Below are 22,290 nucleotides of genomic sequence, written 5' to 3' on the forward strand. Positions count from 1 at the left end.
TTTTCCCTTTGACTTAGCGGGCGTTCTTCTTTCGAAAGCTCCTTTTGAGATATGATCCTTGGATTTTGAATATTGTGACTGCCATGTTTGACTTTGATTTATAAGCTTCGACTTTGATACTTCCTCGATCTTAAATGATATATTGAGGAAGAAGATGTTGTGAACGTTATCTCCATTGCTTCCTTGTTTTTTTGGATGAATGCGAGGAAGAAGATATGCTTGAACCTTTGCTTGACCTTTTGCTTGACCTTTTGCTTGAATCCTTGCTTGGATTGACTGATTCTCTTGACAACCAAAATACACCATTGAATTAATTGAAATCTACCCTGCCCCTGGTTAAAATCAAGGTTTATTTAAAAATTAGAAACAAGCTTCAACTCCTGGCTCGAGGGGGTGACGAGGGATTAACATCCTTATATCTCCACTGTTTGGGAATTGAAACAATGCTTGTACATCCTCGGCTCGGTCTTACCTTGAAAGCATATGTTTAGCTGGACTTAGTTATTTGTATTCGTCATTCTCCCTTAAGTCTGTTAATAACCCTAAATTTGAAATTGAGAGTCGTAGTAGTGAGCGAATGTATTGACTCCAAAACCTGCATGGTCATCCCATTAGAATTGCTAATCCGAAGGTACAACTTTTATCCTCAGAAACACTTTAGCGATCATAGGGGTTGAAATTCTGAGCATGGTAAACACCTATTGATCCTAGGGACAACCTCCTTTGTAGATCCATCGACCTTGTTTTACTCCTTAGTTAATGAACTTGTAGAAGTGAGGGTAATCTCGAATTCTCCTTGGTCATGTCAAACCTGTTGGGAATAAATCGTTAGCGGTGGGTTTTCGTCGTATCGGAACTTCATGAGTTTCCTTTGACTGAACCTCTTTTGCTTTTCCTAAGGATAATATCACATATGACCCTTTTTCCCCTTGGTGTGGGGTTGACATATGTCGCATTCCCTCCATCGTAGTCATGCATCTTTGTTCAGGGTATTACCCCAGTTAGACTGACCCTTGCCCCTAGGTTATCGTAGAGCGTCCTTGTAAGTTTGATATGTTCTAAGATGAACCCCTTTATGACTAGATACATCTTGAGTGTATCTATGAGGGAACTTCTTTGTTGAACTAATCCTTGCTTGATGACAACCTTTATTGTATTTACAAACCCGTTACGGAAAGGCATGGACATGCGGCTGGCGTGGTGAAAGACATCCCCCCTTTTTTCTTAAGCTCATTCCCGATGATTTATCCTCCTTTCTCCATAGTCTACAATCCTTTGGATTTTTCTTTGTGAGTCTCGGGAAATCGGCTAGCACGGAACGGGTGGATGCGGGCGAAGATGCGAATGTAAATGTATGAATGCATGAAAATGCAAATGCATGGGTATGCGAAAGACTCCTCGTATCATAACTCTTTGTATGCAATGCAGACGGGTGACATGTAATCCTAGGGATAGCCTTAGAGGCGACATTAGACCCCATTGAAATTCATGCGAGATAGATGTTACGACACGCTAATGGAAATCCCTTAGATTAGGGAACATGCAGAAGGTAGCGGCTGGTAACCGTTCAAGACAGTCACCAAGTCTCATGGCCATCGAGAGGCCAATCAACGTGTACCAATAAAGTCGTCCTTGGTGGGAAGGTTCTCTGTGCGGAACACAACCTATCTAAGGACGATATCGGATGAAGAGAAATCCCTACAGGCTAGGGATGAAAGATGTATAGATGGAAATCCAAACCCTACAAGTTAGAGGGTGGCGGAAACAAGCATGGAGTGACCGTTCAGGACAGTCACTAGATCTCATAGCCATCGAGAGGCCAATCGAACGCATGCTAATGAAGTTGTCCTTCAAGGAGGGACGCGTCGTTGTGAAAACACATAGATGTAAAAGAAAATCCCTATAGGCTATGGAGTACGTAGGAGTAAGCACGGGGTGACCGTTCAAGACAGTCACTGAATCGCATGGCCATCGAGAGGCCAATCGACGTGCGTAAACGAAGATATCCTTCGAACGAAGGATGCGATTTTAGAAGTAGAATCCCTATAGGCTAGGGAACACGTAGATGTAAGCACATGGTGACCGTTCAAGACAATCACTAGATCACATGGCCATCGAGAGGCCAATCGACGTGCGTAAACGAGGATGTCCTTCGTGGGAAGGGCACGTAGTTGAAAAATATAAAGATATAAAAGGAAACTCCCCACAGGTTAGGGAGTGCGTAGATGCGGGCGCGGAGTGACCGTTCATGACAGTCACTAGGTCTCATGGCCATCGGGAGGCCAATCAACGTGCATAAATGTAGATGCCCTTCGAGGGAAGGACATGGTCTTGGAAACAGAGTCCCTGCAGGCCAGGGAACGCGTAGGAATACCTGCAAAGTTTAAACGCAAGACATTCGCAGTATATAAATTGCATATATAATAAGCACGTAAGCACATAAGCCCTAGGTTCATAGGTTCGACGTAACGGCTTAGGGTGCCTACCCTTCCCATTGGTATGTTCTAGAAGGTCTCATGGGGTCGTTCGTAGCCGCCGAGACTTTTTGTCTCTTTAGATTTTAGAACAACTCATTTGATCCATGAGGTTCGAATTTTAGGGGTAGGTTCCCAGAGAGATCAGCCAAATACCAAGTCCAGCCTTCAACAAGGTCAAGCCTCGTATCAGACATTTCCGGATATTCAACCCACTCTGAGTGGAATTATAACAAGACTCGTAGGCGATGTAGTTCCCCTCTGGTCTTAATTATAATTCCCACGCTTAGGCTTAACAGCAATTTACATAAACCCAGAAGATGCAGTAAAATAACAAATATTCAGATAAACAAATATTTAATTAAATTACTGTAAATAAAGAAAATGGTTGTAAATAAATGCAATTGTGAATAAATAAATAAATAAATAAATAAATAAAATTTAAATATTTATAAAAACCCTAAAACCCTAAAATGGCAAATTAGCCAAACCCTAAAAATTTCGCCAAAACCTAAACCATTAACCACAAACCTAAACCCTCTCAAGCCTTAGGAGCATAATAATTCACCATTGTTTGTCCCCAGCAGAGTCGCCAGCAGTAGTAACCTACCCTAAAAATTAGCTTTTAGAGTCGCCACCTATTCTGAAGGGCGAATAGGAAACCCTACGTAGTTTAGAGATCGGGGTAAGTTATTATAATCAGGTCGAGGGAAGGTGTTAGGCACCCTCAACCCTTTCCTAAGGTTTTATCGAAGATAAGGTTTATGGCTAAATATTAAGGTTTAATAGCTAAAGAAGTGAATAGGGTGAAAATTGAGATTTGAAAGGGAAGGGGACTCGCCTTGGTTATCCAAGTGCCTACGTACCTCCTTATGGAGGATCAGAGTCTACGTAGTTCGGGCACAGGGTTGTATGCCTTTGAATTTGAATTGATTATGAAGGTGTTTGAAGGCTTTTTGACTGGCCTTTCGTAGTTTGAATTTGATTTGAAATGCATTTTGAGTTGCCTGATTGAAAAGGATAAAAATCCGTAGTGTCGTGGTTTAGTGTGTTTTAAGTGTTTGGGCGTACAACCCTGATTTGATATGGCACCGTTAGATGCGATGATCAATAGATTTGATCAGTATAGCTAACAGATTAAGGGGCATTGCTGGTTACTCAGATCGATAGATTGATCGTCGCGGGCAGCAAATTAAATGTGTTTTGAATTTTATGTATTTTTTTTATCTCTCGTCTAATGCGACTAATAGATTTAGTCGGGTCGAGGAGAGAATTATTTGATGGTTGATGTTTTGCCAAATGGCAATGGGATTGGGCGAACTCTATTGGACGAATATACCTTTATTGGGTTTCTATGATTTAATATTAATTAACATTAATTAAATCAATTAACTCGAATAATCGACATAATCGAATAATTGGGATGATCCTAAATGATTCTAAACCCTAACTATAACCCTAATCCTAATTTATATTCTACTATTAATTTAATAAACCAATTAAACTAAACAAATATTAATTAATATTTAACCTAAATATTTAACTAATAAAATAAATATACTAAATAAAACCTGGATGTTGATCCTGCGTGGTTGACCGTTGAAGGTGTATGGTAGGCTTGCATTTTCTGAGCATTGGATCTCAGCTGGCTGGATCAGAAGGCCGCTGGGTGGAGGAGCATCGTGGACGTGCGTAGCCTCATTGCACTGAATCTGAAATAAACTTAACATACAAAGGGATAAAATATACAGCGTGGAGGGGAGGGATCGAACCCAGGCCCTCACGCTTAACAATGAAACGTCTTTACCAGCTGTGCTGCGATGACAAGTTGATATATCTACAATGCAAATTTGATTTAACACAAATAAAGCCAGAGAATAAAACTGAAAAGGGGATCCACGCCCCTATCTTCCTCGTGGGTTCTTTTCTAAAAAATCTACCTCTGTGTCTCAAACAGCAAATTTCGATTGTCACAAATAAAGCACCCACAAACGAATTCGGATTCAATCGCATCACAATGATTACGAAGACGTTGCGGATCCGATCCGGTGGTGTTGTTAAAGTGGTTGTCATGCGATTCGCCGGCGGGGCGGCGGCGTGGCTATGAGGAGGAAGAGCATGGCTGTCGTTGGTGTGTGTGGCTGCGGCGGCATCGTGTAGGTTCACCGGTGACGGAGATGGCGGCTGAGCATGATGGAGATTGGCGGTGCTAATCGTGATCTAGTGGTGGCTGTGCATCTCCATGATTATGATTGTTTCGCTGCCCCTGCAATAGAAAAAGAAAACAACACCAGAAAGATCTAGAAACTGTAATGAATAGTGTGGTTGTTCTAATCCCTTTTCTTTTATTATGCAAGATTAGTTTATGAATAAAGTTTAATGATGTAGGCTATGGGTTTGCTTTGAAGCTCCAGGTTCACGTGGCTGTGCGTGTTGCAAGTAGAACGATGATGAAGATGTTTATGTCGACGATGATGTCTTGGACTCTGCCTTTTCCTGTACAACAAATAGAGATGACAATACGAGTGGTAGCAATTTAGTGTTTTACAAAATGTGTATGGTACCTGTACAAACTTTACGTGAATCAAAAAAAGTTAGTAGGTTTAGAAATTGGCCTCTTAAAAGTGGTAAAAGTTATATGAAATAAGGATTCATTCTTTCTCTTTTTTTTCGGCCCCCCCTCAATGTCAAAAGAATTTTTTTATTTATAATGTTCAAGTTAGGGTTTTTTTTATACCTAATGGGCCTATTGCCCAATTAGCTTAACTTAAAAAATATATATAAATAACAGAATAATAATAAAAATCCTAATAATACTAATATTAAAATTAATAATAATAATTCTAATTATACTAATAATCTTAATAATAATATTAGTTGGTTAAATAAAATTGCAAAAGGTAATAACAGTTAATAAAATTACAAAAATAATCGGAAAAAACAAAAAATGTCAGTAAAAAGCAATTATATCTAAAACGACAGAAACCTTGTAACAATTGGGTCCAATGTTTAGATCCCAAAACACCCGCTACTTACGCCTTTGTTTTAACTCAACATGATTTATAAGAGAGCGGGTTTGAAAATAGAAATGTCAAACCCCATGACTCTTAATTTTGAACCTTCATGGATTAGCAGACGTAGATTTGATCAGGCAAATTTTGGGGTATGACAGCTGCCCCTGTTCAATCTTCTTAAACCTGAAAAGTCAGATAGGCACGCCTGCTTATCGTGACCTAAAGGTAGAAGATGATTGAACACTGAGAATGCCCTAAAATTTGCGTGTGTCAGGAGAAGTTCTGTGGGTGATGGGATTAAAGATGCCACCCAAAGTGAATACCCCTCTCTTTTGAGTGTGAAGCAGATGCTTTCAGAGGGAGCCACTGTGTTTTGATCATAGTACGACCTAAAAAGGCAACCAGAATTTTATGCAATGCTATGATGCATGCGATGTATTATGCAGTGAGCTTCTCAAAATAAATGAGAGCGATGTATGTATATGCACTACGTATGAATGGGGTATGTTAGTTGAATGATGCATGATTGTTAGTTAGGTTAGTTGAAGTATGTTAGTAATTCTGAAAAGAAAGATAAAACCTTTGCGTGTTATTGATGATGTTTTGAAAGATATCACTGCCGAGGGACTAAAGTGATAAGAAACCCAATTGAGAAACCCCTTTTTAGATCCTTGTTGTAAAAATCCTTTGTAAAACCCTGTTTGCCTGAAAAAGCTCCTAGAAAGGATGGAATACGTCTTAGAGAAGACTGCCTGGAAAGGCTCCTGAAAAGGATGGAATATGTCTTAAAGAAGACTGCCTGGAAAGGTTCCTGAAAAGGACTCATAATATTCATTTGATTGTAGAATGACCACTATGTGGTTGAAATGTATTGATAACTTCGTGTAGAAAATCCTGATATGGGAAAATAAATCCCTGCACCAATAGGATCATTTGCTATGATTATAGCGAACTCACCTGCACCATTAGGATCATTTGCGAGGGTTATCGCAAACTCACCTGCACCAATAGGATCATTTGCGAGGGTTATCGCAAACTCACCTGCACCATTAGGATTATCTGCCTTGGTTCGGACAAATTTCACCTGCACCATTAGGATAATTTGCTAGGGTTATAGCAAATTTACCTGCACCATTAGGGTCATTTGCGAGGGTTATCGCAAACTCACCCGCACCAATAGGATCATTTGCGAGGGTTATCGCAGACTTACCTGCACTGATTTGGATCATTTGCCCTGGCTCGGACAAATTTCACCTACACCATTTGGATCATTCGCCCTGGTTCGGACAAATTTCACCTACACCATTTGGAGCATCCAAAAAATCAAATTTCTTCAAACGAAGATGCGACCAAATCATTTTCTGACATTGCTAACTAAATTTCCTAAAGATACTTGAAAACATTGCATCTGCATTCATAACATCGCATAATAGGTTTCCTATGATGGGTTTCTCATCCTTCCTCGCTGTTTATTTCAGCATCATGAATCTCGAGCAATCAGTCAAAGACCTTCAGGCTCAGAATGCTGAGTTCCAAGCCCTGATTCTGAACTTAGAAAAGGGGCAAGAAGAGCTGAAAACCATGGTGTTTAAAAAGAAGAAGAATGGCAAGAAGACTCTGGGGATAAGGTTCAGAGGTCCGATCTTGCAACCCAAGGAAGCCGAAGTCTCTGAAAATAGTGACGACGATGAATAAGATGATGATGCTAGTATCAAAACTGATGCAAAGAGTAACCACAATTCTGTCAAGCCCTCTAAGGAAGAAGAGGACTACTACTATGAGGAAAAACACCCTGATGACAAATACAAGTTGCTAGAAGAGCGCATGAAAGCTATGGAAATTCAGAAAGTACCTGGTTTAGATTTTGAAGAATTGGGCCTTATCTCAGGGTTTGTCATCCCTCCCAAATTCAAGACTCCTACCTTCTCTAAGTATGACGGAGTCTCTTGTCCTAAAATCCACTTGAAGTCCTGTGTGAGGAAGGTTCAGCCTCTAACTGCTGACAAGAAGCTTTGGATCCACTTCTTCCAAGAAAGCTTGACTGAAACACAATTGGAATGGTACTATCAACTGGAAGGTACCAACATCCATACCTGGAAAGATTTGGCAACTGCTTTCTACAAGCAATACCAATACAATGCTGATTTCGCGCCAACCCGCGTGCAACTACAAAGTATGTCTATGGGTTCTAAAGAAAGCTTCAAAGAGTACGCCCAGAAATAGAGAGATCTGGAAGGCAGAGTTCATCCTCCTTTGGCTGACAGAGAATTGGTTGATATGTTTATAAGCACGCTGAGTGGCCCTTTTTATAGTCATTTATTGGGAAGGTCATCATCTGGATTCACTGAGCTTCTACTGACTAGGGAACGTGTCGAGAATGGCATCCGAAGTGGTAAGATTCAAGTGGCTACATCCTCATGTGTTATAAAGAAGCATTTCAATGGGAAGTCAGAGTCCAATGCTGTGTATGGTCAGAAAAGGAGTAACTGATCGGTCACCAATTTGTATGGTGTTTTCATCAATCTCTCGGCATAAATCTCGTCAATTCGGTAACACAATGGCCCGTCTTTTATAGTTTTTGTTCTTATTTTGAAAGTTTCGTTTAAGTTGGGTGTTTTGTTTTGATGCTAAGAACTCATGTTTTTAAGATGCTTTGATGCTTGTTTTTGGTAGTGACTGTGTTTCAGGTTTATGCGTTTAAGTCCATGAGAAGAATGCAGGGCTGAACAAAGATGAATCGAAGAAAAAATGAAGATTTGGTGCATACAGTGGCCTGACACGGGTACCAGTGTCACAGGACACGGCCAGTGTCAGGAAGCAGGAGAAGAAACAAAAGAATGGAGAAATCAGTGGCCTGACACGGGTATCTGTGTCACGTGACACTGCCCGTGTCAGGAAGCCTGGGGGAAAGCAAAGAAAACATGCAAAACAGTGGCCTGACACGGGTACCCGTGTCACGTGACACTGCCTGTGTCAGGAAGCCTGGGGGAAATTTTGAAAATAACATGGACAGAGGGCCAACACGGGTGCCCGTGTCACAGGACACGGCCCGTGTTGGCAGGCGCGAGCAATTTTGCCAGTTTTATATTTTTAAAGGCCTCAACTTCGTTAAGGGTAGTTCGGACTTTTCGCATGTTTTTAACTTGAATCAACACTACTAAAACCTAATTGGGAGGAGGGAAGAGAGACTTTTTGACGTACGAAAGAATTGCAGCAGAAAGAGGAGAGCTCTCAAGGGTTTTGGAGAACAGAGATCTTCAAGAGCAATTGCGATTGAAGATCAAAGCAATCCTATTTTCTTGTAATGTCTAATCTTCCTATTGTATTTTCTTTGAATATTATGAGCGGCTAAACCCCCCAATGCTAGGGGGGTGTCCCTGAATTGCTATTGTCATTGAACCTAATTTCCTTTATGTTAGAGAATATTTATGTGTGTGAAATTATTTGATTGTGCAAAGTGCTTATTGCTCTATCTATCTGACAAATAGATTTTTGATTTACGGTTAAGGTTTAGGTCGGACAAACCACCTTATCGTTGTTTGCAAAATTATATTACGATTGCTATTGCTTAGGAATGAGGATGCTTCGTAGTAACCATAATAATCTTGATAAATTATATTGCGCTTGATTACTTCTTGAATTGCTAAGGAATTAGGATACAAGAAAGTATCAAAAGGTTTTCCTCTGAGGAATTAGGGAAGATAACTCTTGAGATTCGGTAATAGTTCATGTACATTGATATTTTATAACTAAGGATTAAGGGTCATTGCAAGGCAATTCATACACTCACCCTAGCATATTCTCTCATATTGTTTTAAAGTCACATTTACGTCTCTTATTGATTTGTTGTCATTTATCATTATTTCTAGTCAAACAACAAAACCCCCATAATCTTTTGTTCAATTGAATCATTAAAATAACTTATATTTCCTACGCAGTCCACGAGATCGATATTTGGGATAAATCCTATTATTACTACATCGGTAAAAATAGTACACTTGCTATTTTCCGATCAAGTTTTTGGCGCCGTTGCCGGGGACTGCCATAATATAAGTGATTAATAAGTCAATTGAAATTTTGTTGCTCTGCAACTAAAATTCTATTTTTCTGCAATTTTTATTTTGATTTTATTTTTGTTATTATTTGTGCTTCCGATTAAGCATTGTCTAATCTTGTATGCGAGGTAAGGCCTCAGCTGAACTTCTTTTTAACGCAGAACCAGAAAGAAAATTGCGAGCACGACTACGAGAAGTTAAGCGGAAAAGACTGGCATCGAAAGAGGGATCACCTATAGTTTCAGAATCGGAAGACGAAGAAGGACTATCTATTCCGTCCGAGCATTCAGAGTCTGAATCAGAACCTATGGCAGCGGATCCACCTCCTCCAGAGAGACTTTTAGGAGACTATGGAAGGGCTAATGCCCCGCTTGGAAGAATGACCATCGTAAACCAACCGGTCAATGTGGCACACTTCCAACTCCATCCTTCAACTATCCGACAGTTGGAGAGCAAGCCGTTTGCGGGAAGAATCAATGAAGATGCAAATAAGCATCTATAAAGATTCCTCACCACAACAACATCATTGAAGAATGAAGGCCATTCGGAAGAAGCCAAGAGACTCGTGATGTTCCCATTTACTTTATCCGAAGATGCAGAAGAATGGTTTTACTCACTTCCAGCTGCAAGTATCACGACATGGGAAGAGATGGAAACAGCATTCCTCAATGAATATTTTCCTGCTTCGGTGTTCATCCGAAAAAGATATGATATTGTAAATTTCAAACAAAAAGAGGGGGAATCATTGGGGGATGCATACAAGAGGTTCAAAAGGTGTTTGACTGCATGTCCTACTCATAACATGGACGCTACCGAGCAGATGCAGAATTTCGTGAATGGTTTGCGACTTAAGACAAAGCAGCTTATTGATACCGCTGCTGGTGGTTCAACCAATTTTGCTACAGCCACTGTTATGAAAAGGATCATAGAGGCAATTGCTGCTAATGAGCATCTTGAGTTGTATGATCGAACCATGAGCCAACCGGAGGGTAAAATTGATTTGAAGTTGCCAGAGCAGGTTGTTAAGATGGAGGATCAGATTGCTGCAGAGGTAGAGAGAAGGTTAAAAAAGATGAATATTGGAACTCAGACAGTGGCACAGGTGGAACCAGTTAAAGCGGTTCTTTGTGAAATATGTGGTGGACCGCACTTTGCTATGCATTGTGTGGCAACTCAAGAACAGGTTGAGCAGATTCATATGTTGAGGCAGAATAATCCTTACGCCAACACATATAATCCGGGGTGGAAAAATCATCCGAACTTCTCATGGAAAGACCAGCAAGGAAACGTCCAGAAGCCGGTTCAAGGCCAACAACCATATCAACCTCAGACTCAACAATATCAACCACAGCCACATCAATACATACCTCCACAACAACCACCATACCAACAACAATTCCAGCACCATCCACAACAGTTCCAAACTCAAGGTCAACAACAATTTCAACAACAGGTACCGAAGAAAGAAGATTGGGAGATCGCTATTGAAAAAATGGCAGCTCAAAACTCTCAATTCCAAGAAGAAACTAGGAGCAATCTGAGGAACACCAGCGCTTCAATCAAGAATCTGGAAATTCAAATGAGTCAGATAGCACAACATCTCACTCCACAAGCACAAGGTACTCTTCCAAGCTCAACTGTGGCAAATCCAAAAAACCAAGAAAAAATTAATGTTGTTACAACAAGAAGTCAGAAAGCGCCAGAGCCTGAAGAAGAGGATGAGATAGATGACAACTTAGTCATAGAGGTAGATCTAGAAATTAGAGAAAATCCAAAAGAGCCTAAAGTAGTGATATCACCGGTTAAGCCACTAGAAGAGAAAAATAAGAAAGAAACTAAACCGGTGGTCAAATTACCATTCCCCTCTAGAGTGGCCAAGAAGGATTCGAAAGAGAAGGATTTTGAGAAGTTTGCTGCAATGTTCAAGAAGTTAGAGATTAACTTACCTTTCTTTGAAGCACTTGAGAATATGCCTTTATACAAGAAATTTATGAAAGAGGTAATTTCTAAGAAAAGACAAGTGGGAGATGAAACAAAAATTGTGACTGAAAAGTGTGGTAGAGTCTCGCCAGCAAGGAAGATCCCCATTAAGAAGAAAGACCCTGGAGTGGTGGCAATACCGTGCACCATAAATGACAGAGTGTTCAAAAAGGTGCTAATTGATTCTGGTTCTAGTGTGAGTTTGATGCCATTGTCCATCTTCAAAAAGCTGGAGATTGGAAAAATAAGCGAGAGTGAAACAAAGTTGCAATTTGCTGATCACACTATTAAGAATTCATATGGGATAGCCGAAGATGTAATGGTAGAGATTGACAAGTTTGTTTACCCAGTTGATTTCCACATCATGGACATTCCTGAGGATGAAGAGACTCCAATCCTTCTTGGGCGACCCTTTTTGCTTACTAGTCGCTGCAATTTGGATATTGAAAAAGGGGAACTCGTAGTTAAATCATTTGATGAGGAGGTAACACTGAAGGTGTTAGAAGTCAAAAAAGAAGCTGTTGGTGGGAATAATCAATCTAAAGTTGGTATGATCAGAAGTGAGGGAGCCAGCAAAAGTCCACACCATCCCGAAAAAGTTTCAAGTATCATCTCTAAGGTGGCCTCAACTCATACACCTATAAAAATTCCTGCGGTAAGTCAAGAAATCAAGAAGAAGAAAACAGTGGAAAGTAAAGGTGAGAAGATGAAAGTGGGTAGTAACTTGAAGAGAAAAGTGGTCCATACTTCTCGGCTTCATAAGTTTGTGGTTGCGGAAGTGACAAGCAACCAAGTTTGGAGGAGGAAGTACCCTCCTTAATAAAAGGGTATTGGACCGTCGAGCCATGCGACGTTAAACGAAGCGCTTCGTGGGAGGCAACCCACGGTTTTAATAATGCAGTTTACTTTTTGTTTTGTTTTCAGAAAAAAAGGTGGGTCTCTCCGGTGAAAGCTAGGAAGAGGCAGCTGGAGTCGCAGTACCCTCTGTGAGTTCACCCTCACTATCTTGAATGTAAACATTGAGGTCAATGTTTGGTTCAAGTGTGGGGGGGTTTTATTGCATTCAGTTTTTATTTTCAGTTTATTTGCTAAGTTTTTCGTTCTGTTTTAATTAGTTTGCTTGAAGGAACATTGTGTTGCAGAAGGACGAGGATTGTGTTAAAGAGAGGTGAACCAGTACCGAGTGGATGAAAGATCCAACCCAAGCTTGCACCCGAGGCACCCCTGAAAGTTGATACAACTGAAAAAAAAATAGTTGGACGCAACTCGATGACACTGGTCTGAGATTGAAAGCTGGTACATACGAACCGGAAAAGAAGCGACATTACACAATAAGCACTCGGGATCCTGTAAGCTATGCCCAACATGGTGAGATCATAAAAAGCCAGACATTTATCATCATGAGAGAGTAGTCAGGTATGACTTTATCACTTTGAATTTGCGTAAGTTCTATTCATATGACACTACCTGATAACACACACTGAGGCACGTTTTTTGTGTTTCCCCTTGAGCCTTTTTAGCCATCCCTGATTCATGTTTACCATTTCCAAACCCCTTTGTGCCTTTATCCCTTGTTTGTTTTTAAAAACCCGCATATATTACCCCTTGGCCAAAAGAAAAAAAAATTTCCCTTTTACCTGTGCTCGGCATAAACGTGGTGGATGAAAAAGTTGTGCAAAATTCTAAGTTTGGGGTGGTGATACAAAAAGGGCAAGTGAAAAAAAAAAAGAGAGAAGAAAAGAAAAAAAATTTTTTATAGAACTCACCAAAACACACTCGTCCTGACTAAATGACTTGGTTACATTTGAAACACTCGAATAAGTGAGTGAAGTCAAGAGTCAATGATTAAACCCCATCGTACTAAATAAGCACAATAACAAGAAAGACAACATGATTGCCGAGCCCCCAAAACCTTTGTGTATCCGTTTCCTTGTTTATCCCACCTGTCCTAAGCCCCGTTTCAACCCGAAGACCTCAAAAAGTGTGTGCAAAGTGTCTGTGTATGAAAGTAGAATTTGTTCAAATTTAAAAGTTTATATTGCATATCGTGATTTATGAGTGAATTGCTTTTAACCGTGAGAGACTTGGTGAGAAGTGTGAAAAAGCTTACAGGTGAAGGAGAATTTTAACATGAAAGTGGAGCGGAAAATTCGGGGAGTAAAAGCTAGCATGATTGACCGGAATGGTGGAAGTCGAGTTGTGAAAAACACGGTTATATTGCTTGAGGGGTGACCTCTGTTTGATGTCTCAGGCATTGCTTGAGGACAAGCAACGAGCTAAGTTTGGGGTTGTGATCGGTCACCAATTTGTATGGTGTTTTCATCAATCTCTCGGCATAAATCTCGTCAATTCGGTAACACAATGGCCCGTCTTTTATAGTTTTTGTTCTTATTTTGAAAGTTTCGTTTAAGTTGGGTGTTTTGTTTTGATGCTAAGAACTCGTGTTTTTAAGATGCTTTGATGCTTGTTTTTGGTAGTGATTGTGTTTCAGGTTTATGCGTTTAAGTCCATGAGAAGAATGCAGGGCTGAACAAAGATGAATCGAAGAAAAAATGAAGATTTGGTGCATACAGTGGCCTGACACGGGTACCAGTGTCACAGGACACGGCCAGTGTCAGGAAGCAGGAGAAGAAACTAAAGAATGGAGAAATCAGTGGCCTGACACGGGTACCCGTGTCACGTGACACTGCCCGTGTCAGGAAGCCTGGGGGAAAGCAAAGAAAACATGCAAAACAGTGGCCTGACACGGGTACCCGTGTCACGTGACACTGCCCGTGTCAGGAAGCCTGGGGGAAATTTTGAAAATAACATGGACAGAGGGCCAACACGGGTGCCCGTGTCACAGGACACGGCCCGTGTTGGCAGGCGCGAGCAATTTTGCCAGTTTTATATTTTTAAAGGCCTCAACTTCATTAAGGGTAGTTCGGACTTTTCGCATGTTTTTAACTTGAATCAACACTACTAAAACCTAATTGGGAGGAGGGAAGAGAGACTTTTTGACGTACGAAAGAATTGCAGCAGAAAGAGGAGAGCTCTCAAGGGTTTTGGAGAACAGAGATCTTCAAGAGCAATTGCGATTGAAGATCAAAGCAATCCTATTTTCTTGTAATGTCTAATCTTCCTATTGTATTTTCTTTGAATATTATGAGCGGCTAAACCCCCCAATGCTAGGGGGGTGTCCCTGAATTGCTATTGTCATTGAACCTAATTTCCTTTATGTTAGAGAATATTTATGTGTGTGAAATTATTTCATTGTGCAAAGTGCTTATTGCTCTATCTATCTGACAGATAGATTTTTGATTTACGGTTAAGGTTTAGGTCGGACAAACCACCTTATCGTTGTTTGCAAAATTATATTACGATTGCTATTGCTTAGGAATGAGGATGCTTCGTAGTAACCATAATAATCTTGATAAATTATATTGCGCTTGATTACTTCTTGAATTGCTAAGGAATTAGGATACAAGAAAGTATCAAAAGGTTTTCCTCTGAGGAATTAGGGAAGATAACTCTTGAGATTCGGTAATAGTTCATGTACATTGATATTTTATAACTAAGGATTAAGGGTCATTGCAAGGCAATTCATACACTCACCCTAGCATATTCTCTCATATTGTTTTAAAGTCACATTTACGTCTCTTATTGATTTGTTGTCATTTATCATTATTTCTAGTCAAACAACAAAACCCCCATAATCTTTTGTTCAATTGAATCATTAAAATAACTTATATTTCCTACGCAGTCCACGAGATCGATATTTGGGATAAATCCTATTATTACTACATCGGTAAAAATAGTACACTTGCTATTTTCCGATCAGTAACCATGACCAATCTTTTGGGGCAGTTCTGATCTCCACACTGGCGTCTCAACAAGGTCGTCAAAACAAGCAAGACACGCCTAGGCGTCAGTTCACAAAGATCAATATGTCACTGGCTCAAGCATTACAACATCTGCTGAAGGCAAACTTGATTACTGTAAGGGATCCTCCTGTGAAGCCCAACACTTCCTCTCCTTGCTACAATCCTAATGCAAGGTGTGCATACCACTCCAATAGCCCTGGACATGATACAAATGATTGTTGGCCATTGAAGAACAAGATTCAAGATATGATTGATGCTCGGGAAATTGAGTTTGACCCTCCTGAGACTCCTAATGTGATCACTTCTCTCATGCCTAATCACAACAAGATTGTTAACACTGTGGATGGCTAGAAGGAGGGGCTTTCAGATCATTAGTTTTACTTTCATTTGCAATTTCTTTTCTGTTCGTTTAAACATTCGACTTATGATAAACATTATCTATTTTAATAATTATCATTAACGCATTGCATATTTTTGTCTTGAATAAATTATTTCGCTATCACACATTTAAACTTTGTTTATGTTTTGTGATATCCAACTCCCGCTAAGCTGTAAGCCTTTTGAGGGAGGATGACGAAAACGATACCGCAACTTCATACATAAAGGCTTTTGAACGGACTATGCTGACGATGTACGTGCATTGTTTCAATTCCTAAACAGTGGAGATATAAGGATGTTAATCCCTCGTCAACCCCCTTTGAGCCTAAGAAGTAGAAGTTTCTTTCTCGTACAGATTAAAACCCTTGATCATAACCTGGGGCAGGGTAGTTACTCAATTAACTCAATTATACTAGCTGATGTTCACACAAATAATGATGGGTTCCCGCAATGATTAAGTCAGGCAGTCAACATCTATCAAAAGAAAAATAGAACTGTTAAGTCAAAACCTATGAAGGAGACTTTTCAAAATCAAAACATCCCGCTTACTGTAATCTCAAAATAAATAGTTCAGGCAAAAGTTGGGGATAACAAAGTCAAAAAGAGGTTGCTAAAAATCCTCAACAAAAGAAAATATTACAAAAAAGGATGATTGCATGTCCAAATAAACTTCCGGTGCTTTAACCATCATCAAATGTCAATGTTACGACTTCAAAGCTCTGCTAGGACTTAAATGCAAAGTTAACTGAGCATAGGATCAAAGAACATCACGAAGATTGGGATGGGTACAAATAAACTTTGAGCCATTATCTCGACATAAGAAATCATTTCAGAAGCAACGTCTCGGCATGACACAGTTTATCCAGTTGAGCTGGGCAATCAGGTCAAGATTCCAAGAATCTCTCAAGAATGCCAAACAATCAGAGGCATACACCCAAGTGGGTCTGAAGATACTTCCCGATCAGTCAGGGGCATCATACTAAGTTTATGGGTACTAGGGGCATGTCACCCATAGTACACATCTCATAAGGTCATCACGAGGCGAATCTCTTCAAATTCCCTACTAGTAGGGGCAAAGCTGTGCAAGGTAGGTTTGACACTTCGACCAACACACATTGATGTGTCCCAATCAACACAAGACCAGGAATGGCAATTACTATAACCTCTATGGGAAATATGTAAAGCATCCATGTCTTCCCATAGATCATATCCCCACAGAGCGCTCCTTAAGAAGCTATCTTCAAATAATCTCTTCTCTAAAATCCACCATCTCCATATAGGTTGGCACTCACATTTGAGCTGAGTCAGATGGAACATCAGAGATTCTATTCATCTCTCTCATCCCCAATCAGGGTACATCAAGATCAATCATTCAAATTGCTTTCATCCCATATCTTCAAAACAAGATCAGGCATCAGAGTCACAATAATCTGGAGATTAATTTTCTCGATCAAGATACTCCAGATAGCATAAATCATGTTCATGCATCATATGTCACATACATATCCATACATGGTGTCATACCCCAAAATGTGCCCATACTATTTCTCTTATACAAATTCAAGTCAATATATAAAGCTCCAAGACACATTCTCCTAAACAAGGATCAGAAACTAGAGTTTGGTTTGTTCAAAGGAAAGTCAATGAATCAATGGCTCCAAGGCATCCCATATGGATCAAAGTACCTCACATTACCTCTATGACAAGTATCAAGTCTCAGCTCAAAGGATTAGCCACTCAATTGTTCAGAAGGTCAACAGTCGACTAGGTTGACCTAAAAGTCAACTGTGGTCAAAGTAAAGTCAAAACTCCTAATTTTTTGTCAAGATCCTCATATTGAAGTATAATTCACCATTTGATCAAGAATTGATCATGGTTCATCAAGGAAAGATCAAAAATCAACAAATCAAAAAGTTTCTAAATTAGGGTTTGTATAGGAGAAAGTCAACTGAACTTTGACCAGCCATAACTCTCACATGGAACATCAGAAATTTTCCATCCAAAGCTTATTTTGAATGAAATTTGATTCTCTACAAATTTGTCTCTCACATGCCAAGTCTAAAAATGCTTCATTTGGGAGATATGGACTAGAATATTATAGGTCCTTTTCAAAAGTCAACAAAAAGTCATTTTTTTCAAAAGGACACACAAGGAGCATAGAAAATCATTTTGATATGAGACCAAAGACACTAGTTAGAGGACTCTCTAAGGTTTCTAAAAAGTTCTAGAACACTCCCATACCTCAAAAATTGAGAGAGATAGGCCTTGTCAAAGTTGAACTATTTTGGAGGGAAAAATGTGAAACAAAAAGGTTTCAAAATAAGTTTTCTTGCAAATGGGCCCAATCTTTTTTGATTCAATCTTCACCCACAAGTCATCCAAATTATCAAAGCTAATTTCCACGAACTTGAGATGAAAATTTGGTTTTATTTGAATTTTTATTCACTTAAAAAGATATTAAAATCATATAATCAAGGAATTATGAAAGGGATTTGATTTGGCTATAATTTCCAATCAAATCCTATCAAATAATCATCATATTTTTCACTCAATTTCGTGCAAATAATATTAATAGGAATGGATTTAAAATTAGCTAAGATTGGAAGCTTTTACAAATCAATTTTCTTAAACTTGCACCTAAAGATTCAAAGGGATTCTGGCCTAGAATTTGACCCTAATTTAATCTCTTATAAAAGCACAAGGGTTCCAGAAGATTAGGGGACGAAAAAGAGAGAGAAAAGACTAGGGTTCCAACTCTTAAAGAATGCAAGAATAAGGTATCATCAAATTTTCTTTTACATTAAGATTCAGTCCAAGAAAATCATTCAACCACGCTCCTAAGGGTCAAAAGAAGCCATTGCCATCATCCTTGCAACCGGAGGTAGCCCAGAGAGCGTCCTACCAATCGCAAACGGTTTGTGTATCTTCTTTGAATTCGAAAGTTTATTACAGGCTATTTAATTCGTTTTGTTGCATCCCTACATGTTTGTATTAATGTTTAAGAGCATTTAGAATCATTGTTGGTGAGCTTTAACGCAAGAACTCGGAGCTGCCATGGCTAGGGCAAGAAAGCAAACGCCTTTAGTTTTCCAGGATGTAGGCATCCTCAGGTCCAAACGACGCCGCCAATGGATTCAGGGGGTTTGACTTATTGGATCTGGGCACTCTTACAATTTTTCTAACGTCAATTTTCTGAGTTTCGAATTTCTGTAGGATATGAAAGAAAATCCGCAGGTATGGTCCCAACAGATTCCGCAGGTAAAATCGTAGGTCGAGAGGATGAAGATGATGAATAGTTGCATGGAGAAGAAGACCGCGTGCGTGGCACGCACCCATTCGCCAGTCAATGTTTCAAAATACTCTCCTCTGTTTTGATTGGCGCGTGCATCATCTGATGGGACCCAGCGTTTGACCCTTCCATTAATTAATTGTTATCATCTTTATTATACTCTGACCATTAGTTTCACAAATTGAAACACGCAGCTGGCTGGTTAAAAGGGGAAGCCGTCACCTTCATAACTGGGGTTCGATCCCCAGGGGGGTTATTTTATTTTTATAATATTACTTGATCATAGATCCCACGTGTTCAGCTGTTACGCCCCTCAAGCGGACTATCATGCGACCTCAGATACTCACCATCCAGTCACGTCCAGATGCAGATCCAACGCTCCCAGACACATGACCACCATGGACCCTCAGGAGCTCTCTACGCATGATTACACGCCCCAGTCAGCTAAGTCCTTTCTTCTTCTTTTGTTTTTTTATTCATTTTATTTTGATGTTATATATGTGTTTTTGTTTTGTTTTTAACTAAAAATCCTTTTCTTTTCAAACTAAAATATTTATTTAAGTGATAAACTTTTCCCTTAATTGCTTTTTTTATTTAATTGAATTTAGTTAATGATTTTAATTTAGTAATAATTTTAACTTAGTCTTTTCTTTAATTTAGATTTTAATTAAGTTAAATAATTAAAATTAATTTAGAATAATTAAATTTGGGTTAATAAAAATAATCGGGTTTAACTGATATTTAAATTAATTAGGTTAGAAACCAATAATTAATTTTTAGGTTTGTTAACTTCTATTCATTTAGAACTCCCAGTAGCCTTAGGTTCTTTAGGTAGGGGTTGTCCATTAACTTAATGGGTCTAGTTTTCTCATAAAACCTTCATTCCCTAAAAGTCAGGGTTTACCCTGAATGTTTTCAAAAACTTTTGTCTTTTATGCCATTTATTTGCCACAAAAAGTTTTCTACCTTTCTTTCCTTCATTTTTCAGGGTTGGCCAGCATCCTCCGACCGCGCGCCGTCAAATCGAAAGCTAAGTTTCTAACTCTCTCTTTTTAATTTTTATTTTGCCTCTTTGCCTAGAATAGGGTTTGCCTCGGATAGTCAATGAATCCCTCCTACACTCACCCAATATTATTTTCCTCTTAATTTGCAGAGCTTAATTTTCAGAGCCGGTCAAGGGTTCGAGGAAGATCAAGTCTGAAGATGTGCAAATTAATTTTATGTTTTATTTTTCCCCATCCTCGCAAGTGTTTATTGTAATAGCGTAGGAATTTATTTTTTGCTCTTAATTTCTGCCATTTTAACTGCGTGGTTAGTAATCTTAGGGAGTGCAAGCCTTTAACAGAATTAGGATAACTAATTACAAGATTAAATATTCGAACTGAACCACGTGATTGTGCCACACACACACCTTTAGGGTAATCCCTCTGGTTGCCTTGTTGCCTTATATTGTTGCCTTGTTGCCTTGATTTTGTTGCTTAAAAATAGTCAAGTCCCTCGATTCCGAGGATACCTAAAGCAATGTTGCCTTCAAAGTTATTGAAATTCCCTCGATGTTGCCTTGGTAAATAATTTGTCCCTATTGCTAAGGTATCCTCGCATGATGCCTAAAAAGATTAATGACTATTATATCCTTCCCTTAAACTACCTGCCCTCTTTATGGCAAGGGACAGTCTTATGGCGAATGATAACTCGATGACCCTTCAAACATCCAATTGAAAGACTTTTTGCCCTCTCATGGTATGGATAGACCCTTTCGCCTCGAAAAGCTAAAAGAACAAATTTCTAAACTTAGGGTAGTTGCTATTAATTGCTTGCTCTAAATTCAAAATCTTTTTCCCACTCTTTTCAAAATCAAATTCAAAAAGACCACGCTTATTTACAAGCTAAAGTTCTTCTTTAACATTTTTACTTTTCACACCTCCTTTTTCAAATAATTCAAAAGTGAGCTAAGCAATTAAGAGCCCGTGGATAACCATGGATGCAAAGGGTGCCTTACATCTTCCCTTTGTATAACTTACCCCCCGAACTCAAAATTTCTAAAAAGGTTTTTCCTATTCTTTTAGCCTTTCCAATTGGATAAAATAAAAGTCGGTGGCGACTCTTGCTATCCACACATTTCGATTTAAAAGTCAGTTCACCGTATTACACATGGAAAATAGTGTCTCATGATAAGCTCATACATACAAGTTTTTTATTTATTTTGAGAAACTCATCACATAATACATGCATCATGACATTGCATAAAGATTAACTTTAGATTTTCAGGATACAGGTACAAGTAGATAAAAAATATCTTCAATTTTCAAAGATCTAATTCTATCATCACGAACGGTGTAGACACGATCATCCTTCCAAGATCTAATTCACTTACTACGGACGGTGCTGACACGGTCAATATTCCAAGATCTAATTCTATCATCACGAACGGTGTAGACACGGTCATCCTTCCAAGGTCTAATTCAGTTACTACGAACGGTGCTGACACGATCAACATTCAAAGATCTAATTCTATCATCACGAACAGTGTAGACACGATCATATTTCCAAGATCTAATTCAGATACTACGAACGGTGCTGACACGATCAACATTCACAGATCTAATTCTATCATCACGAACGATGTAGACACAATAATCTTTCCACGACAATGGAGTCATGACCATTGACTCATGACAATGGAGTCACGATAATGGAGTCACGACGATGGAGTCACGACAATTGAGTCACGATAATGGATTTACAACAATGGAGTCATGAAAATAGAGTCACGATAATTAATTCACTTATATGATCCAGACGCTCAGGGAAATCGAGCCAACAACTTAATTCTGATACTACAAATACGATATAATGTACGACTCAACCTAACACACCGAGTCTTCATCATAGCTAACAAATGTTATAAGGTCATAAAGCAATAACACATCATAGTCACATCATTCACCCAATTGTTTCATAAACAGACATTCAGACAAGTTTCATCATCACAAACAATCAACCAACACATCATCAATATTTATAACACTGGAATACATCCAATCATGTTATAAAAGTATGCATATGTATGAACTGACACTATGCATATGGCACCAACATCATCAAATGGGCTTAACCCATGACCGATCCAACATCATCAAGACACGGCCCTGCCAGCACAGATTCCGCACAATGGGATCATGCCCTTTACTGATCCAACACATCATCATGGATATAGCATCATCAATGAACATGAAT

The sequence above is a fragment of the Vicia villosa genome, linkage group LG6 (assembly GCF_029867415.1).
Source record: "Vicia villosa cultivar HV-30 ecotype Madison, WI linkage group LG6, Vvil1.0, whole genome shotgun sequence".
Taxonomy (NCBI): Eukaryota; Viridiplantae; Streptophyta; class Magnoliopsida; order Fabales; family Fabaceae; genus Vicia; species Vicia villosa.